Raw genomic sequence first — 23,412 nt, 5'->3', positions numbered from 1 at the left:
CTATTGATTAGAGAAATGCAAATTAAAACAACTCTGAGGAACCACCTCACACCTATCAGATTAGCTAATATGACAGAAAAGAAAAATGATAAATGTTGGAGAAGATGTGGGAAAATTGGAACAGTAATGAATTGTTGGTAGAGTTATGAATTGGGAGTTGTGAACTGATCCAGCTATTCTGGAGAGCATTTTGGAACTATGCCTAAAGGTCTACAAAACTGTGCATACCCTTTGATCCAGGAATACCACTACTAGTTTTGTATCCCAAAGAGATCACAGAAAAGGGAAAAGGACACACATATGCAAAATATTTATAGCAGCTCTTTTTGTGGTGGCCAAAAATTGGAAATTGAGGGGATGCCCATCAACTGGGAATGGTTCAACAAGTTATGGTCTATGAATGTAATGGAATGCTACTGTGCTATAATAAATGATGAGCAGGCAGATTTCAGAAAAACCTGGAAAGATTTATATGAATTGATGCGGAATGAAGTGAGCAGAACCAAGAGAGCATTGCACACATTAATGACAATGTTGTATGATGATCAGCTGTGACAGACTTGGCTGTTTTTCAGTAATTCAACAGTTCAAGACAATTTCAAGGGACTCATGGTGGAAAGTTCTGTCCACATCCAGAGAAGAAACTATGGAGTCTGAGTGTAGATTGAGGCATACTATTTTCACTTTTTTTTCTTGTTTTTTTTCTCATGGGTTTTCCCTTTTGTTCTTATTCTTCCTTCACAACATGACTAATGTGGAAATATGTTTAATAAAAAAATTAATTCTTCTTCAAATTAGTGCTTTAGTGATTAAGATATTTCAAATTTTGATCCCAGCGTGTGTTGAGTACAAACACAGAATTGAAGTAGGTATCAATGATTATAGGACAGCTAGGTGGCTCAGCTAAAGTCTGGAGAGTTGCTATTTTTGGGGTGAGCCCAGGCCAGTCATGCTTCCTTCCCCCCACCCTCCTGTGCTTCTGACTCTCCACCTTCCTCTCCAAGACAGCACACAATCTGATATGGGCTATACATATACATTCTTATTAAACATATTTTCACATTAGTGATGTTGTAAGTAAGAATTAGAACCAATGAGAGGAAACCACCAGAAAGAGGAAGCAAAATACAAAGAAGAAGAAAGAATAGCAAATAGTATGCTTCGATCTACATTCAAACTCCATAGCTCTTTCTTCGTATGTGGATAGCATTTTCCATCATGAGGTCTTTGTAGATGTCTTAGATCCTTGTATTGCTGAGAAGGGTTAAGTCTATCAATATTAGTCATCGTACAACATGGCTGTTACTGTGTACAATGTTCTCCTGGTTCTGCTCACTTCGCTCAGCATCAGACCATACAAATCTTTCCAGGTTTTTCTGAAGTCTGCCTGTTCATGATTTCTTATAGCACAAGAGTATTCCATTACATACATTCGTATACCACAACTTGTTCAGCCATTCCCCAATTGATAGGTATCCTCTCAATTTCCAATTCTTTGCCACCACAAAAAGAGCTCCTATAAATATTTTTGTATATGTGGGTCCTTTTCCCATTTGTATGATCTCTCTGGGATACAGCCCTAGAAGTGCTATTGCTGAGTCAAAAGGTATGCACATTTTTATAGCCCTTTGGGCATAGTTCCAAATTGCTCTCTAAAATGGTGGATCATTTCACAACTCTACCAACAACGCAGTAGTGTTCCAATTTTCCTATATCTTCTCCAATATTTATCATTTTCCTGTTTTGTCATGTTGGCCAATCTAATAGGTGTGATGTGGTACCTCAGAGTTGTTTTGATTTGCCTTTCTCTAATCAATAGTGATTTAGAGCATTTTTTCATATGACTATAGATGGCTTTAATTTCTTCATCTGAGAACTGCCTGTTCATATCCTTTGACCATTTATCAACTGGGGAATATTTTCTCATATTTATAGCCCCCTCTTTGTACAATGATAAACTTGATTAAAAAATCAGTCTTTAGCCTACATATTTTTCAGACACTAACTAAACTGTCCTGTTAGCTCATAACATGAGCTGAAAAGGAATTTTGTAGGAAGTCATATAAAAGGATAGTGTTCTGATAGAATCAATCTCTCCACAAGAATAATTTTAGAACATAATTAGATGAAACTGGATCATTTTTAATGTTTCCTATTGAGGTCACAAGTGACATCTGCAATATAGTTAGAATTATTTTACAATGGTTTCCCTCTTGGATAAATCTAAATAAATGTCAGTTACTATTATTAATTATTATTAACAAAATAATTAATAAGATGCTGTCTGGGGAAGACATTGAGGCATTTCAAACCAGCTGATCAGCATACAGATTTTGGAACTTAATATCAATTTTATCCCACTTTGAACCTACTCTAGCAACATTTCTGTACATCTTGTTCCATCTGGACAATCTGACCAGCCAATACATTATTCTAATGATACCACTAACCATTCTGTCCCTTTGCCTAATTTTTCTCCAGAGGTTCCCTCAACTAAAGGAAGACTGAACCATTTAGGTTGTTCCTCATCCTCACTTAATTCCACTCTTCCTAGTCAGAGACTATAATTATCTAGAAGAAACTGCCTTGCATCTATTTAAGGCAATTTGCTTCTCAGATGGTATGGATGAGCTAAGAGGGGACTTTTACCCCACCTCTTATAAGAAATTGGGCTGCTATTTTGCATGTATGTGCATATTCAACATACACAGGTATAGACCTAGCCAGTCCAGGTGATGATAATTGCCTTCTCTGACAGGATTTATTTTTTAAATTATGTCTTATAATAACTATATATCTTATTCTGAAATATAGCATGATAAAGAAGCAAATTGGGGAGTTCTAACTTTCCTTTGAGAAGTAGCACAATATAAGTAGAAGGAGCATTAGAATTGGTGGTGGTTCTGGCTCTATCTCTAACTGGTTATGTCTCCATAGGTACATCATTTAACCTCTCTGAGTGTTAGTTTTTTTATCTTTAAAATGGAACTAATAATTCTTGCATTATCTACCTTGAGGAGCTGTTATAAGAACAATGTAGTACTATATAAATGTGAGCTATTATTATTGTTCTCAGGCTTGAACACCATCCATTTATGAAAGATCTGGCTTTTAGAAAAAATAACTTTCCTATGTTTTCATGAACCAAAAATGGAGGCACATAGTTTGGAAGGAGTTTCTTTCTTCTTATCAATTTATTCATGTGAAAAGTCTCAAAAAACCATGAAAATTAAAAATAAAAAATTATTCATGAAACAATAGATTTAGATCTAAATTTATGGCATCTAGTTCAATAACCTAACAATACAGATAGAAAATGAAGACTAGTAACAAAAAGTGACTTACCCAAGATCACATATCTAGTAAGTGGCAAAACTGATATTATTTTGATATCTAACAAATCCACTTTATTGATTAAAACAAAATTGCATAGAAATAAATATGAAGTTCTGGAAATTAATGAATATAATGTTTATGTTGCAATTTTTGTCTTTCAGCCATAATTGAAATTACCTCAGAGTGGTGTCAAGGTAACCCTGTATTCTCAAAGATTGTGTGAGTGGAACTGAATCTTTTTCAGCTCCTGCCATAAACTTGGGTGATGGATCACATGTCTGTTTTCAGGGGATCAGGATAGCTCTGGTCAGAAAGAGTCATCTGGTAGGTTTCGGGGTGATGAATTTTTCAGCACAATAATTCAAAACAATCTACTAAATTTCAGAGAGCTTAAGAGCTGCATTCTGATAGGGAGTAGAAATTGCAGATCATTAAAAGATTGGAATATCTGCTGCTTTAAGTGGATAGGACTCTTGCTTGTTTGATGCTCTATTCATTTTTTTTAAACATCTATTAGTCTCTGGGTAATTAGTTTGCATTATGAAAGATATTTTCCTGTTTTAATGAACATAACCTCTATTTTGCTTCTTTATATTCCCTCCCATTGTATTCTGCACAGTGGCCTGTCAAACTAGGACACAGAGATGATTTCAGGACAAAGTTTTGGGTCATTAAGAAAACTGAAGCTTCTCAAGAAGAATATAGTCCACTCTCTTCCTCCTTTTCAATTCTAGTTTCCACTCAGTGTGTGTAGGAAAGGGTTCATAGTATGGATAATGCACATACTTCCCCCATTTTGTTTTTCCAGTATAGATAAGGAGGTAAAACTCTTTGAGAATGATTATGTATCTTATTTTGAAGGCTCTGTAATAATTTAGGGCTTTATGCAGTTAACATATTATCACAAAAAAGAAGTTCCTAGAAGATCTCATTAGCTATTGTGAATTCCTTTCTTTACTCTAGGCTAGATATCTTCTATAACAACGGCAATCATATACCTCCCTGAATGAAGCTTCACTTGCTATTCATAATTAGAAGGTCATTGAATAACTTTCTCTCTTTTCTCATCTTTTGAGAATCTTACATTACTTAACATATGTATAGGAGACACAATACAAATCCATCTTTTTAACACTAGTATTCATATAATACTGTGTGGCTATAAATAATGAAATACCATAATCTCTGAAGAATCAAAGCTGTAGGCCACCCAAAAAAGAGAAGTAGAGGAAGTGGAGAGATGTTTGGTGAATGTGAAGAGAATATACCGTATTACTATAAAAGAACTATGTACTAAGAGTGGTATAAGAAATACCAGCAGAAGGATGACCAAAAGAGGAAATGGGCCATATAGTAAGGACTTAAGATAACTGGCAAACAATCTATGTGCTCCACTGGTAACCATGCAACATCAAGAAAAAGACCCCTTCTCATGAATTGAATCCCCTATTACTGGAGGAAATGGACAAGAGGCACATAGGATTAGAAGGCATAGATGAGTTTTACCAGTGAGGGTCGTATGTTTATTGATGGGTCCTGGAGCCATATAAATATTAACATAAATGTGGTTTCTAGTAGAGAATGAAATCAAGGTTGTACTGAAAAATTGGTACATGAAATTGCTGCATCTAAGCCCTGGGGTTCAGACTTAACACACACACACACACACACACACACACACACACACACACACACACACACATATCTATCTATCTATCTATCTATCTATCTATCTATCTATCTATACACACACACACACACATATATACATGCATATATATAGATACACACACATACACATATATATATATATACATACTACTACAACTATTACTACTACCACCACCACCACTACTACTACTACCACCACTACCATTACTACTACTACCATTATTACTCCTACTAACTAGCATATATATAGCACTTCAAGGTTTGCAAAGGTTTAAAAATATTATTTCATTTAATCCTTATAATAACCCTGGGAGACAGGTGCTGTTATTATACTCCTTTTAATAGTATTTTATTTTTTCCAGTTAAATGTAAAGACAATTTTTTACATTTATTTCTTAAAAATTTTGAGTTCCAAATTTTCTCCCTTCCTTCCTCATAATCCCCTCCCTAAGACAGTAAGCAATTTGATATACATTATATATGTGCAGTCATGTAAAACATATTTCCATATTGTGAAAGAAGACATGGGCCAAAAGAAAAGAACCACCAAAAAAAATAAAGCAAGTGAAAATAGTATGCTTTTGTCTACATTCAGACTTCATTAGTTCTTTGTCTAGATGTGGATAGAATTTTCTAACATTAGTCATTTGGAATTGTCTTGGATCATTGTATTGTTGAGAAGAGCTAAGTAGCTCATAGGGGATCATTGCATAATGTTGCTGATACAGTGTACAATGTTCTCCTGGTTCTGTTTACTTCACTTTGCATCAGTTCATGTAAGCCTTTCCAGGTTTTCCTGAAATCTGGCTGCTCATCATTTCTTAAAGCACAGTAGTATTCCATTACATTCATATACCACAACTTGTTTAGCCATTCTCCAATTGACTGGCATTCACTCAATTTCCAATTCTTTGCCACCATGACATAAAGAGCTGCTATAAATATTTTTGTATATGTAAGTCATATTTCCTTTTGTTGTGACCTCTCTGGGATACAGAATGAGTAGTGGTATTGGTGGATCAAAGTGATATCACCTCTTAGACACAATTCCAAATTGTTCTCCAGAATGGTTGGATCAATTCACAACTCCACCAAAAGTACATTAGTGTCCCAATTTTCCCACATTTTCTCCAACATTTATCATTTTCATTTTCTGTCATAGAAGCCAGTCTTAATAGTGTGAGCTGGTACCTCAGAGCTGTTTTAATGTCTATTTCTCTAATCAATAGTGATTTAGAACATTTTTTTCATATGGCTATAAATAGCTTTGATTTCTTCATCTGAAAACTGCCTGTTCATATCTTTTGACCATTTATCAATTGTGGAATGGCTTATAGTATTATAAATTTGACTCCATTCTTTATATATTTGAGAAATGAAGCCTTGATCAGAGACACTTGCTGTAAAGATTGTTTCCCAGCTTTCTGCTTTCCTTCTAATCTTGGTTGCATGGGTTTTGTTTGTGCAAAAACTTTTTTAAAATTAATATAATCGCAGTTATCCATTTTATATTTTGTATTGCTCTCTATCTCTTATTTGGTTATAAATTCTTCCATTCTCCATTGGCCTGACAGGTAAACTAGTCCTTGCTCTCCTAATTTGCTTATGGTATCACCCTTTATGTCTAAATCATGTACCCATTTTGACTTTATCTTGGTATATTGTGTAAGATGTTGGTTTATACCCAGTTTCTGCCATATTGTTTTCCAGTTTTCCTAAAAGTTTTTGTCAAATAATGAGTTCTTATTACAGAAGCTGGTGTCTTTAGGCTTATCAAACACTAGGTTACTGTGTCTTATGTATCTAATCTGTTTTACTGATCCACCAGTCTGTTTCTTAGCCAGTACTAGGTAGTTTTGATGGTTACCACTTTATAATACAGTTTGAGATCTGGGGTAGCTAGAGGCCACCTTGCTTTGTATCTTTTTATCCTTTAATTACTTTGACATTCTTGACTTTTTGTTCTTCCAGATGAATTTTATTTTTTTTCTAGCTATATAAAATAATTTTTGGTAGTTTGATTGGTATGGCCCTGAATAGGTGAATTATAGGCAGAACTGTCATTTTAATTATATTGACTTGGCCTACCCATGAGTGTTGAGGGCCGACTCTGGGGAATTGGAGGACTTAGGCCAGTCCGTGTCTTACCTGTAGATTGTACTAAGCCCGAGAGCTGTGTAAACTCAGGATGTTGGCTCACCACCCCCGTTCTGTCTCTTGAGAGCAGGATGCAAGAAGGGAGGAAACAGGGTACAGGACAGGATGCAGGAAAGAAAGTAACAGACAAGGTACAAGGAAATGAGGAAATCACTTAATTAGGTTTGTGCTTTTCATAGAAAATAATGTTACTATTGCTTGATTCAGTACTATATAAGCCTGAGCCCTCAGATCAATAAACGGAGTTTGTTCTTCACTGTTCTCACCTGGCCCATGATTCTTTCTCTCTTCACACTCCGCCAGCATCAGACCATGGCCATGGATGCAGGTGCTCGCAGTGCATGAGCAATTGATATTTTTCCAGTTGTTTAGATCTGGCTTTATTTTTGTGAAAAGTGTTTTGTAATTGTGTCCATATAGTTCTTGAGCTTGTCTTGGTGGGTAGGCTCCCAGGTATTTTATATACTCTACAATTATTTTAAGTGAAATTTCTCTTTTTGTCTCTTCTTGTGGGACTTTGTTGGTAATATGTAGAAATGTTGATAATTTATGTGGGTTTATTTTATATTCTGCAACTTCGCTAAAGTTGTTAATTATTTCAAGTAGCCTTAATTGATTCTCTAGGATTCTCTAAGTATACCATCATATCATCTGCAAAAAGTGATAGTTTTGGGGCAGTTAGGTGGTGCAGTGGATAGAGCACTGACCCTGAAGTCAGGAGGACCTGAGTTCAAATCCGGCCTTGGACACATATAACCTCAATTGCTTCAACAACAACAACAACAAAAAGTGATAGTTTTGTTTTCCTGTTGCCTATTTTAATTCCTTCAATTTCTTTTTCTTCTTTTATTGCTATAGCTAATATTTCTAGTACAGTATTGAATAATAGTGGTGATAATGAGCATCCTTGTTTCACCACTGGTCTTATTGGGAAGGCTTCTAGCTTATTCCCATTTTTAATAATGCTTGCTGTGGTTCTAGAGAGACACTAGTTATCATTTTAAGGAAAGCTTCATTTATTCCTATGCTCTCTAGTGTTTGTTTTTTTTTAAATAGGAATGGGTGTTCTATATTGTCAGAAGTTTTTTCTGCATCTATTGAGATATGATTTCTGTTGATTTTGTTATTGATATGGACACTTATATTGATAGTTTTCCTAATATTGAATCAGTCCTGCAATCCTGGTATAAATCCAACCTGGTCATAGTGTATGATCCTGGTGATACATTGCTCTAATCTTCTTGCTAGTATATTTCATTTAAGATTTTTGAATCAATATTAACTAAGGAAATCGGTCTATAGGCTTCTCTTTTAGCTCTTCCTGGTTTGGGTATCAGCACCATATTTGTGTTATAAAATTTGGTAGGACTCCTTCTTTGCCCATTTTTCCAAATAGTTTTTGTAGTATTAGAATTAATTATTCTTCAAATGTTTGGTAGAATTCACTTGTGAACTTATCTGGCCCTGGAGATTTTTTTTCCTCGGGGAGTTCATTGATGGCTTGTTCAATTTCTTTTTCTAAAATGGGGTTATTTAAGTATTTTAATATTTTCTGTTAATCTGGGAAATTTATATATTTTCAAATATTCATCCATTTCACCTAGATTGTAAAGTTTTGTTGACATATAATTAAGCAAAATATTTCCTAATGATTGCTTTAATTTCCTCTTTATTGGTGGTATATTCATCTATTTCACTTATAATATTGAATATTTGGTTTTCTTCTTTCCCTTTTTAAATCAAATTTGCCAATGGTTTATGTATCTTATTGGGTTTTTCTTTTTCATGAAACCAGTTCCTAGTTTTACTTTTTAGCTCAATAGTTTTCTTACTTTCAATTTTATTAATCTCACCTTTGCTTTTTCAGGGATTTCTAATTTGGTGCTCAGTTAGGGATTTTTAATTTGTTCTTCTTCAATTTCTTTAGCTGCATGCCCAATTCATTGATTTGCTGTTTATTTTATAAATGTAAGAACTTAGAGAAATAAAATTTCCCCTAAGTAATGCTTGGGCTGCATCACATAAATTTTGGTATGTTGTCTCATTATTGTTGTTCTCTTTAATGAAATTATTCATTATTTCTATGTTCTGTTCTTTGACCCACTTATTCCTTAGGATTAGATGATTTTGTTTCCAATTTTCAATCTATCTTTCCATGTTCCTTTACTGAATGCAATTTTTATTGCTTTATGATGTGAAAAGGATACATTTAATATTTCTGCCTTTCTGTATTTGATTTTGAGGTTTTTATGCCATGGTCAATTTTTATGTAGGTGTCATGTACTGTTGGGAAAAAGGTATATTTTTTTTCTATTCCCATTCAGTTTTTTTTTTCCAGTGGTTTGTCATATCTAACTTTTCTAAAATTTTATTCGTTTCCTTAACTTCTTTCTTGTTTATTTTTTGGTTAGATTTATCTAGTTCTGAGAGGGGAAAGTTGAGCTTCCCTCACTAGTATAGTTTTGCTGTCTAGTTCCACTTATAACTCACTTAATTTCTCCTTTAAGAATTTGAAAGCTGTACCATTTGGTGCATATATGTTTAATACTGCTGTTACTTCATTATCTGAGGTACCTTTCAGCAAAACATAGTTTCCTTCCTTATCTCTTTTAATTAGATTCATTATATCATATATTATGTTATATGTTATATATAACATATATATTATTCTATATTATATATATTATATTGCTAGCCCTACTTTTTTTTTTTTACTTCAGCTGAAGCATAATAGATTTTGCTCCAGCCCCTTACCTTTACTCTGTGTATGTTTCATTGCTTTAAGTGTGTTTCTTGTAAGCACCATATTGTCAGATTCTGTTTTTTAATCCACTCTGCTCTTCACTTCCATTTTATGGAAGAGTTCATTCCATTCACATTCACTGTTATGATTACTAAGTGTGTATTTCCTCCATCCTATTTTTCCTCCCATTTATCCTTCTCTCTATCCTTTTACCCTTTCCCTTCTCACCATTGTTTTGCTTGTGATCACTGCCTGTCCCAATCTGCCCTTCCTTCTGCCAGTCCCCCTCCACTTTACTCTGCTCATTCCTATCTTATTTTCCTGTAGGGTAAGATAGATTTCTATACCCATATGATTATGTATGCTATTCCCTCTTTGAGCTACTTATGATGAGAATAAAATTACGATGAGAATAAATGCCTATCACCCGTCCTTCCCCCTCCTCTGTAATAAGGTTTTTTGCACCTCTTTATGTAAGATAATTTACCTCATTTTACCTCTCCCTTCTTTCTGCTTCCAGTGTAATTCTCTTTCTCATCCCTTAATTTTTTTTATGTTATCTCTTCAAACCACTTTATACCTACACCCTCTGTCTATGTATACTCCTTCTAACTGTACTAATAGTGGTACAATTCTTAAGAATTGTAAGTACCATCTTCCCATGTGGAGATGTAAAGAGTTTAGCCTAGTTGAATAATTTATGTTTCCCCATTCTTTTTCATGCTTCTCTTTTGTCTTAAAGTTGAAAATCAATTTTTTTTTGTTCACCTCTGATCTTTTCATTGAATGACCATTTTTTCCCCAGAAGGATCATACTCAATTTTGCCAGGTAGGTGATTCTTGGTTCTAGTCCTAACTCCTTTGCCTTCTGAAATATCATCCGTGTTCTCTGATTCTTTAATGTTGAAGCTACTAAATCCTGTGTAATCCTCATTGTGTCTTCCTGATATTTAAGTTGTTTCTTTCTAGCTGCTTGCAATATTTTCCACTTGACCTGGGAGTCTTGGAACTTGGCTGTAATGTTCCTGGGAGTTTTCATTATGGGATATCTTTCCAGAAGGGATCAGTGGATTCTTTCAATGTCCATTTTACTCTCTGGTTCTAGCATATCAGGGCAATTTTTTTTTTTATAATTTCTCAAAGTATTTCCATCTTTTTTGTTGTTCTGCCATTTCAGAATTCATTTTAGGTGCAATTTTATAGTTGTTTGGAGGTGAATATGGGAGAGTTCAGGCAATTTCCTGTCTACTCTGCCATCTTTGCTGTTGGAACTATTATCTCCATTTTACAAATGAGGAAACTGAGGCGGGCAGAGGTTAAGTAACTTGCCCAGTGTCACACAGCCAGTAAGAATCTGAGACCTGATTTGAAATCAAGTGTTCTTTACTCTGAATCCAGTGTTCTATCCACTGCACCACTTAGCTGCTTCTAGGTACTTATTGTCAGAAATAGCAGCTTAACATTAATTGTGCTGAAATTGTTGGATTTGGTGGATGTTTTCTAGTATTTGACAATACTGAATAATCTCATCAAAGATGTCAAGCCATTCAGTTACTTGGGATAGAGTGCACCTTTCAGCTCTTTATTTTGGTAGACACATTAAGTTGAAATTCTGTTCAAAATTAGAAAGTCAGGGGTACATCCCCAGAGAGTCAGGGATGCAACCTGGATTGGACCATATCCAGTCTTTACTGGTTGACTTCCCATATCCACCTCCTTGCCCAAATATCTTGTATTTTTATTTGTATATATTGTTATGTATTAATACCAATCAATGAATCTATAAACAATCAAGAAGTTTTTGTTAAGCACCTATTATGTTCCAGGTACTATACTAAGCACTGAGATAAAGAGTAAAAAAGAAGTGTCTGCCCTCAAGGAGTTAACATTATATGAAGGGTGAGAATTTATATAGATAAATAATTATTTATATACACACAAGTAATATGTATGTTACCTATATACAAGGTAACTTGGGAGGAGAGATGCTGGCCTCTCTTGGGCTAGGAAAGGTCTCATGTAGAAGACGTCTTAGCATTTTAGCTCAGCTTTGAAAGAAACTAGGCATTATAAGGGTGGGAGGGAAGGTGAGACTGCATTCTAAGCATAAAGGACAGTTTGTACAACACACAGAAGTGTGAGATGGGGTACTTTGCATGAGAAATAGCAAGGAGATCACTTTGCTGCCTCATAGCGTGTATAAAGGGAAGGGATGCACCCGAAAAGGTAGATTGGAGTCAATGTGGGCAAGGCTTTAAATTCAGAAGAATTTGTATTTGATCCTAGAGATGACAGAGTCATTGAGATCATGGAAGTAACATGATTTATTTTATTTTAGCAAATTGGTGGAGAATGAACTGGATAGGGGAGAGGATTCAGGCAGAAAGACCAATTAAGAAGCTATTGCAATAGTCAAGGCAAAAAGGGATAAAGTCCTGAATTAATGTAGCTATGTGAGTAACGAGAGGGGATGAGATCAATCATGTATGTACATGTTGTCCCTGTCATAGAATGTAAGGTCCTTAAGGAAAACAAACAAACAAATAAAACAAATTCTTTCTGTCTCTCTAGCCCCACTGCCTTGTATTTTTACCTGCAGTTTTTTAAGTTGAAGGTTGGTTTTAACAAAATGAACGAAGTAACTATTCTATATTAAGAGCTAGATTTGGGTCAGCCATCATATACTATTAGTCTCTCCATAATCTTCTAAAGATGTTATGTTTTTCTCTAATACTGGATAATGCTCTCATGACATATTTATTTGCACAATTCCTTCACTCTGATCTCCACAAAGCCAATAAATTTGCATTAAAATGACAGAAGGAGAAGGGGAGGAAATATGGCTTCCGAATTCTGTTGGAAATGAGCTTAAATATTATAGTTGCTATCCTCAGGAATGTAATTCCTCTCCATGCTAAACCACAGAAGGGTTGGTCAGAGAAGTTGAAACTTTTAACGCTCTTAATTTTACTTTGTGTGAATAGGATAATTTATTTCACTTTATCTGCTTTAACTAAGCCTTCCAAGGCACTCCTGGTCTATTCTCCAAAGAAACTCAAAAGGAAACAAAAAAGTAGATGAGTGAAAACATCCATATTTCTACTTCTAAGTTACATATTAATATAGAAATGTATGTGGGAGAGCAATATGCAGACAAATATGGTGCATGCTATCGACATTTCCCAGAAGATTACCTACCATCTTTCGATATATCCTGTAATATGTGGAAAATGTAAAGTGGGAAGTAAAATGTTTCATGCAGTGTTACCTGCTAGTGACAGGAGTCAGTAATAAATATTTGCAAATTTCCAAGTTATTAATATATTTTATTCTAGCTAATTTCAGTGCATATTCATACTCCATGAATTGATAATGAATCATCTGCTTGCAAATGTCTCACTTTTTTTTTTTTTGCAAAGTACTATTTGTCAGAAGGGTTTGAAAATGGGCAGCAATATGGTAAAGGGTGTCTAAATATTTCAGCAGAATTACAATCAGCCTGAAGTGAGCATTAATGTTTGTGTTCATGAAAATCATTATTGTTTGAGCATTAAAAAAAAAAACCAACCACCTTTTTCTGTAACTAGTAACACATATTGGCTGACATATCATAATACATATTTTATGAAGTGTCTGATTATTCTATTTGATGTCCTGAAAACTTTGAAGTTAATTAACTTTTCTTCTTTTTAACTTAAACTCTTGAAAAACAAACTCAGATGTTTCTGTCAGTATATGGAAAGTGTCAGTGAAGCAAGGAACCTATGTCTAAGCAACTGTTTCTCAAAGGTTAACAATGACTTGGGAGTCCCTCCAATGATTGCCTACGAAAAAACTGGTACTCCTGAAAAGAGATGTAGTTTGGGAAAACACTCCTTGTTATTAGTAAATATGCTCAAAAATAAAGTACTGCTCCTTTTTTTTAAAATAAATTTTTATGTTAATTTTGCAAGCATTTATTTTCTTTCATTGCTTCTTCCCTCTCCTTCCCTCCACCATAGTATCAAAAGATATTTATGTTCAGTCATTCCTCACTCTATGTGACCTTATAGACTGTTGTCCATGGGGGTTTTTTGGCAAAGATATTAGAGTGGTTTGCCATTTCCTTCTACAGTGTATCCCTATGTTACTGATGAGGAACTGATGCAAATAAGGGTTAAATGACTTGCCCAGGGTTACATAGCTAGTGTTTGTGACTGGATTTAAACTCAGATCCTTCTGACTTCAAGACTGGTGCTTTATCCATTATAGCAAGTATCTGCCATCTGTTCTAAGGATATGCAGTCCCACAAAAACAACTTATCACATTGACCAAATATATGTAACAGTTTGCAATTTAAAGCCATCACCTCACTGCAGGTAGGTACCATGCTTCTTCTTTGGTCCTCCATTACTGTCCCTCTAGGACATCTACATGGATCATAAGAAAGTGTTGCCATTCTCAAAGAAGAGCCTGGTCCATGAAAAACTCAGACCTGATAAGTTTCTACATCTGAAGTCCATTCTTCTTTCATACCAGCCAGGATGGCAAGATGAACCAAAATGAAAGGCCAAAGCAAGGCTATTACTATCTACTATGGATCTAGAGGTACAAAGTAGGCAAAAAAAAAAGTTGTTTAATATAATTGAATAATTCAAATACTAAGTTACTTCAGCCTAAATTACCTGGGCCACATGCAAGCTTACAAGTCAATCCAATCTAATAATCACTTACTAAGCCCTTACTATGTACAAGGCACTGTGCTAGGCCCTCAAGACACAAATGAAACCCCTATCTCCAGAAAGAGAGAGTATTAATATAAGTTCAAGATTAATATTGGGATTATTTGTCCAGAAGCTCCCATTTATCCTTCCACTATAGTGTGGTCCGTGTATTTCTAGCACATACTTGCTCAGAATGCAATGAAAAATCAGCTTATATTCATCTGGAGACAAAATCCATTATAAAATGTTGCAAAGAAATATTTTAGTGTAAATGCTATTTGCCAGGCAGCAATAAGGCCTATGGGAAAAGGAGGAGGTATAGAGGAGATAAGTTCATCTGGTCTAATATGGTAGCAGATTCTGTCCAAGCAGGCTATCCTTTCAGCTCCAAATTAAGGCTCCAATTATAATATTCAGTTCAAGGTAGCAGTATCCTTCCCTTGCAATAGACTGCTGCCCTCCCATGTGGTTCTCTGGGGCTCCAAAGACACACACACACACACACACACGCACACCCATATGTCTGTGAATATTTATATATACATACATATGTGTATATTTATCACTGTTTTATAGATCTAATCTATATCTATATCTGGTTGTATGCTAGGTCCTGAGCTAAGATGTTTACAAATATTATCTCCTTCAATCTTTACAACAACTCTGTGAGGCCTTATTTGGCAGTTGAAATCACTGAGGCAGACAGATGTTAAGTGACTTGCCTGGGTCACACAGCTAGGAAGTGTCTCACATCAAATTTGAACCCAGGTCTTCCTAACACTAGGCCCAGAGTTTTATCCACTGGAGGATAGAGCAAGTAAAAAGATAAGAATATATGTGATTTTTCTGAGGAAGATTAGATCACTAATAACTAAGGAAGTTCTTTAGGAACCGAAGAGTTTAAGGGACAGAGCTGGGGAGAGACTGCATTATGGGCATATGGGACAATCTGTGCAAACACATGGAGGCAAAAGATGAATATCCAGTTCTGAGACCAGCAAGAAACAATACGTCAGAGAACCAAGGTGCCTTTCATGATTTTCTGGCCCCACATCCAAGTTTTATCCAAATCAAGAAAAACATTTAATGATAAAGTACTATCAATTCTCTTCTCTATCAATTAATGTTACTGTAAGGAATTAAACTCTGAAAGTCTCAGTAGAGAGATCAGTGCGTATTATTGGATCCATCAGAAATATGTTGACTTCTTTGAGAGTGAAAGAAGCTAAGATGTGCCCCTTGGCTAATGATTTGTGCCTCTTGACCAGAGGGTATAAAGTGTAAGATAAGAAGGAAAGGAAGATGTTCATTAATTAGTTCCAAAGTCATTAATTAAAAATAATTGAACATGTAATAATGCATTTCATTTGAAATTTTTTTCTGAGATTAGTCATTAAATGATTACAAAGTGCTGTGTAATTTATTTAAATTGCATTTGATTTAGTTTTGATTTCTGGCAACATGTAACAGATGTGCTGCTTGTGTTACTGCCAGCAATCCAGGTGGGGCTAGGAGAATAACAGCTCCATGTAAATCAGTCTCACAGTCTCATTTTTGCCTGAAGTCTGTTTATTTTGAGGAGGCATGAGCTCAGAAATGAGAAACAATTATACATTTGAATGCCAAATTAATGACTATGTTCATTACTTGAAAAATGATTCAGATGTACTTGTCACTTGGATTTTGCACATGAGTACAAGATGTTTTCAGATTCTCCCCAAGCTGAGCCTAAGTTTCTAGTGCCCCTCAGCAATGGTATGATTAGAGTTGGGAATCTTGCAGTGGACATGAAGATAAAGAGGAAATGAAGTATTCATCTCAGCTATTTAGAGCACAGACTAAAGAGGTCCACAGCCTCAGTTCCTGAGGCCACATCCTGTACTATTCTTCTGTTTATTCTGCTCCATGATCATAAATTACATCCCCAAGTCTGAACAGTCATAATGTAAATGTGTGCTGCTGATCACCACAAGGGTGGACCAGAGTATGGGGATGATCAGCACATTTCATGCATGCTGAAGGAAAAAAAAAATAAAAACAAACCTCAAAACTTATGCCCTACTTCTAGCATCAAGTAGTATTTCCCGTAGGGAAGGCAGAATATCAGAACCAGGTGTAAAGACTTGGACTCAGTGATGATGGGAAACACACTGACAAGCAAACAGAGGCTCCTAAAGAAGCATTTTAGCAGGAGATAGAAAGACCTCCTGGGTAATGCCATAAATTCTGAGCTTTGTGCCCGAAGCAAAGTCCTTCAGGGTATCTCTATTAGTTTAATTAGGATATTGACAAAGGATATATGAATCAAAAGCATCTCAAATTGACCTACGTTCTCTACAATCTAAACTTACTCTAGTCAAAACAACTCCAATTCTTTAACACTACTGATCTGACAGAACCATCATTTGTTAATCTCTAAGTACTGTTTAACTGCTTCTGACTGTGATGTTGAGAGATTTACATTCTCCATTAATAACTTAGCAGACATTATGGAGGAATGTGAGTTCCTTGAGGTCAAGGGCTGATTTGTGGCTTCTATATGTATACCCCAGTGCCTAGCACAGTATGTTGCAGATTACAAGGGATAAAATAAAGGCTTGATTTGAATAGCAACAATGAGGCTGAGTACATGGCTTAATGTTTGCGACATGCTATGGACTGTTATGCTCTGACTATAACAGAAAGACAACCAAGTAGTCAAATTTCTGTAGATCCTGTAATAGTTAGGAAACCTGGGTTCTAGTCTCAGAATCATCCTTTGGGGCAGGTCATTTAGTTTGGTTGGGTGACACTATAGAGCTTTGACTAAATAACTCTTAAGGTGATTTATTGCTTCAATGCTATCTTCTAAATAAAAAAAAGTACAAATAAATGTGTTCTTTTGAGTGGCAAAATTATTAATGTCAATTCAGTTAAGTATTTATTTTTAATCAAGTCCTCAGCTTTAATACATCTCAGAATTGTTTATTGGAAAGAGCCCTGGATTGAGATTTACAGGTCTTGAATTTGAAGTCTGCCTCTGTCATCTGCTTGCTACCTGTGTGACCTTGGACAAGTCATACTTCCCCTCCCTGCATTCAGTTTCCTCATCTGTGAAATCATGGGGTTGGTGTACATGCCCTTAGAGGGACCTTCTAGTTCTAAAGCTACATTCCTATCTCTTTGACAAGTCCTTTTTTTGTTGTTCATTAGATGCTTGCATTGTCCCTGCAACGACCTCTCTGATGACATTGCTTGGGGAACACTCACAATTTCATTGGAACAGCAACTTTAAGTGTGAGACCTTTAAACATCGATACATTTCTCTCAGTGACCTACTTTCCTAGTGGCAATGTGACGCATGGGAAACATACATTGATAAATGAGGATCTTTGTTGAGCATTAGAACAAAAGGAACTAAATTGGGTCTCCAGATATTAATTATTCTCAAAGAAACAGTCCATCTTAGCAATCTTCTATTTGAGAGACTTTATGCCTTTAAATGATCGAAAGTACAAATGTTTTAGACTTAAGAGTGGAGCAAGCAATAGCGCAAATGGGTAGAAAAAAACCTTTTGAGCATCTTTATAAATTGCACAGAGATGGCTAAGATCTGCAGCCCTGAGACACTGTGGCAAAGCAAGCTTATCTAATTTAAAATCAGAGGAGACACAAGCCTTACCTGTTTCTTCTATTAGTTTCTTTTATTAACTCCTTAGAGACAAGTTGTTTTGCAAAACAGATTTAAGCACTTTCTTTTTCTTTACAAAGGAGATATACCTTGATCAAAGCCATGTTACATGATTTAGATTAATGATTCAAATAGATGAAATACTAGGTAGGAAACATGTCCTTTCCTATTGTTAATAATTTGGGTTTATTTTGATCTTTTATTTATTAAGTGAACACACTCAATTCATTCAACTAAATGGGCATTAACCACTTTTAATTACCTTGGGCCTATTGTCAAATCAAATCAAATAATGTGGAAATTATGCACTGTAAAATTCATACTATTGTGATTATAATCAATGTGAAAATGAGAACAACTGTCATAAACATACAAAAATAATTCTTCCGATATAGATTTTCAGTGATACCTTCATGTCCTCAAATGAGACTCACTATACCAGGCTGTATGGAAAGTTAAAAAAGATTGAAACAATATAAATTTACAAAATTTAGGTTTTCAAGGTACATGAAAGATCACCTAGTTGAATTATAGATTAGGAAATTGATTATATGACTTAACCAGAGTTGTTATCATTCAGTCATTTTTTAGTTGTGTCTGACTCTTCATGACCTCCTTTGAGGTTTTCTTTGAAGAAGTACTAGAGTGATTTGCTATTTCCTTCTCCAGATTATTTTACGGTGAAGGAAACTGATGCAAACGGTTATATGACTTGCCCAGCATGACATAACTAGTACATGTCTGAGATCAGATTTGAATTCAGGAAGATAAGTCTTCCTAACTCTTGGGCAGGTACTCTATCCATTGTGCCACCTAGCTGCCCCTAAGCACAGTGGCACAGAGAGTAAGGTACACAGTTAGGATAGGTTTTGTTTTTCTTTCCCCCATATCCCCATTTTTGTCTTTGACTTAAAGAGCTTTGAGCAGAGGAGAGATTTTATTTGGTCTCAAAAAATGTAAGTCCTACAATAGCACAAATGATGAGTTAAAAAGAAGAAAAGGAGAAGTGTGAAGACTCATTAGGAAGCTACTGAGGACTTCTGGTCACATTACCAATAAGATACTTGATTTTCACAACCTTTTAAACTTCTTCAAAATAAGAATTGTGCACAAAAGGTAAAACAATTACAACTCTCTCCATAGTCTAAGCCAGCCAGAGCCTTAACCAAGATGATGAGTCAAGAGTATAGGGTAATTCTTAATCTCTAAATCACTGACTCAACACTGCCTCTCTCTCCAATCACTATGATTTGGCAGGGCTGGGCACAACAGAGCACACAGCCTTTTCCTCCAGGATCCACACAACAGTTTTTTTGATGCTATTTTAGTCTCTGTTAGCTACTCCTCCCCTTGATGCTGAAATGCTTTTGCCCTCCCTCTTCCATTATATGGCAACAAGTAACAGATATTAATTCTTCTCCTTCCTACCCCCACCCCTTGCAAATGTTATGGAGGTACAGGAAAGCAGGAAAATTACTTTGTCTGGGGCCACAGAATTGTTAACTTTTATGTAACAGTGATCAGACAGAGAATTAATGAATAGGACTATATGGTGGGGCATCAGTGTGTGTGTGGGACTCCACCACAGCCTTTGTATGCAGCTTTGGCCAACTAGTTCTGTTCCTCTAGAAGTCACTGAGGATGATGAAAAGTGAATTTCTCAGCATGAGATGAGGCTGAGATGGCTTTGAGATCTAGCCCTTCAGGGAAAGGCCATCAAAACAGAGTGAGTCAGAAAATGAACAATAGGGTAATATAAAGGGGGGGAAAAGACAAATTATGAAAATCTCAAGAAGAAGAAAACTCAGTTTAAAACCTTAAGTACAAGCAGTTAAATAATCAGAGAAGTTATTAATAACAGAAAGGAAGATGACCTTCAGATCACTGATTTCTTGCAATAAATGCTACAAGAAAAATTAATCAACATCTCTTAAATGAGAGTACCCTTTAGGTTCCCAGGAAATTGTGGAACCACAGCAGGATCTTTTACAAATGATTCAAGACAGCAATAATAATCATGAAAGCAAAATGTGTGGTTTTAGATAGTAGAAAGAATTGATAGAATAGAAAAACCCAAATTCTTAATGGCAAATAGACAAAAGTAAGAATAAGTGATTGTGAATGTAAATACATAGAAGTGAAGGAAACTACTGGATAATAGTCAAGGAGTAGGTGATATAAGGACTTGCAGTTAAAGTCTCTATGACTGGCTTTGTGTTGGTTTTTGGAACTCATAAAGTAGATATTCTCAGAAATTCATTCCTTGACCTTTTCTTTCATCCATTTGGTACTTTTGACAATCTTATTCATTCCCGTGCCTTCAACTTTCACCTCTACAAGATGACCCCTAAATATGTAACAGTGGTCCCGACCTATAGAAGTATGCCCAATGCTTCTTGCTTGTTCAAGTCACGCCACCTTTGAGGAGAAACAAAGACAACATGGTGTGCCCCAAGGGCCTGAGTTCCCTCCACTGGCTGGAAAGTGAACATTAGCAAAATGATGAATGTGAGTGGGCAAACCCCTGGATGGTTGCTTGCTAGCTCTCTGTGTAAACAACTGAGAGGAAGGGACTGAAACCTATGTATTTGGCACCCTCAGATAGAGAAAGGGGCAGGTGGGCCATCTGGTCTGGAGAAAGAATGACATTTTCTAAGCTTGTTGTGGTTTCTAGATATATTCAATAAAGTCTTTTTTTTGTGAATGTTAAAGAAATGCTTATAAAGTGCCAATGACTTTATTGGAAATGTAGCTGAGATGGACTATAGAGTGGAGTTTTCTTGAATGGGTTGGAGGGAATCAAGCCAAGATAGTAACTGGTTAAAAATCACACAATAAGGATACAAGAATTGTGATAAACAGAGGGATGGAGAGGCAAAGGAGAGAAAAAGTCAGCTCTCTGAGAGCCATGACAAATTGATTTAAACCCCATGGCACCCTCTGGTGCTGGGTGACCATATAGCCATTGAGAGTAAGTGATTAGTTGATTACTTTTGCCTTTATTGCTGAACAGGATCCATTTACCAGGAAGCAGGGCTTCAAAATGTTTAAAATATACAGTGTATCCCAGAAGTCTTAGTAGTTGGAAGTACCTTAAGACATTAAAATACACTGCTCTCCTCAAAGGATTAGTGTTATTTTAATATCTAATAGGCTAAAATGGCATTAAGACTTTTAGGATACCCTAAATCTCCATTTTCACGTCCTCATTCCCAAATTCAGACCTACACCTTCATTAATACACAAGAGAATCTCACAGAATCACAGTATTTGAGAGTTGGAAGGAACTCTAGTGACAATCTAGTCTAACCCCAAAATGAAAATAATCCCCACTTTAGTTTCTTCTTGTAGAAATCCCTAATTGTTTAGAAGCTTTCCCATACCTTAAGACTCAGTTTGTTTCTTTGCAAATTCATGCATTGCTGTTCTGTCACATGGGGGGGGGCAGAAGAGAATTTGTTTTCCACATGACAGCCTTATAATATTTGAAAGCACCTGATCAGAGGGTATCATGTGCCCCCTGAGTCTTCTCCAGGGGAAACATCTTAAGTTGCTTCAGCTGGTTTTCATGTGACCATAGGTTCAACACCCTTTAATAGCTAACACTTAAGGTTTAAAAGCAGTGACATGTATTATCTCATTTGATTCTCACAGCATGTCTGTGAAGTAAGTGCTATTGTTATCATACTCATTTTAAAGATGATGAAACCGAGGGAGAAGGTCAAGTGACGTGGCCAGTCATGCAGGCAGTAAACATCTTGAGGCAGGATTTGAACTCAGATTTCCTTGACTTCAGATCCAGAATTCATTTAACTACAACATTATTCTTTGGACACTCTTTAGTACATATTAATGGTCTTATACTGCAGTGAACAAAATTGAACTCAGTTTTCCAAATGAAATCTGATGAGGGCAAAGTGAAGTAGCACAGTTGCCTCTCTGTTCCTGGAAGCTATACTTGTCTTAATGAGGATCAAGATCCTATTAGTTTTGGGAGTTGCTAACTCATACTGCTTTTGTTTCATTTTCCTTCTGCCTCCCCTCCCCAACCTGATTTTACTCTTTTTAATAATAATAATAACTAATAGCTAGCAGGTATATGATGCTTTGAGGTTTACAAAGCACTTCACATGTATTATCTCATTTAATACTCACAATACCTCTGTTATGTATATGTTACTATTACCCTCATTTTACAGATGAAGAAACTCAGGTTGAGAGATTAAATAATTTTGCCCAGGGTCACAGAGCTACTGTTTTTGAGAGGATTTGAACTTAAGTATTCTTGAATCCACATCCAGCATTTTCTCTACTATACCATCTAGTTGTATCCTCTTCATTTTGTACTCGTGAAGTAGATTGTGAGTTATACTTATCAAGATTGAATTTCATTGGATTCAGCACAGTGCTCTAGACTGTCATGATCTTTTTGAATCCCCAACTATGTTACCAATAACAATAACTCAGTATATTAGCAATCCCTCCCACCATTATGCCTTTACCAAGTCACTGATAAAAAAATGTTAAATAGCATAATTTCCAGGGTACTCCACTGTTGACTTCCTGCCATGTTGACATTGAAATATACCATTCATTCTTTGATTCCAGCCATCCAAACAGTACTGAATCCATCTTACTATATTATGATGCACTCCATATCTTTTAATCTTCTCCACAAGAACACTTGACATTTTATCAAAAGTTGGGTTAAAATCTTGATAAACTATATCCATGGCAGGCCCCACATCTGTAAGTTTAGTTATCTTGATAACAAAAAAGAAAACAAAGTTAGCTTGGAATGACTTTTTCTTGATAAATCTTTGATTTTTTTTTAAATTCTCTTCTTTCTTTGTAGATGTTCACCAGCCATCTCTTAAATGATCTGTGTAAAAATTTCCCAGCAATCAAAATCAAGCTCTCTGGCCTATAGTTTGCAGTGTATGTAGAGCAGTGAACTTGACTTTGATTCCTGGGAAAATTCTAGAATAGATCACTGAGGAGATGGTCTGTAAATATCTATAGAGGAAGAACTGGGCCAATGAAGATCCAGGGAGATGGGAGAAGTACCACAAGAAGAAGGAAGTACAAAATCAGGACAGTGTTTTCACTTCTCTCATCATTAGATACTACT

Source organism: Phascolarctos cinereus, unplaced genomic scaffold, assembly GCF_003287225.1.
Source record: "Phascolarctos cinereus isolate Bilbo 61053 unplaced genomic scaffold, phaCin_HiC Scaffold_726;HRSCAF=1367, whole genome shotgun sequence".
In the NCBI taxonomy this organism is placed as follows: domain Eukaryota; kingdom Metazoa; phylum Chordata; class Mammalia; order Diprotodontia; family Phascolarctidae; genus Phascolarctos; species Phascolarctos cinereus.
This window is presented reverse-complemented; position numbering follows the sequence as displayed.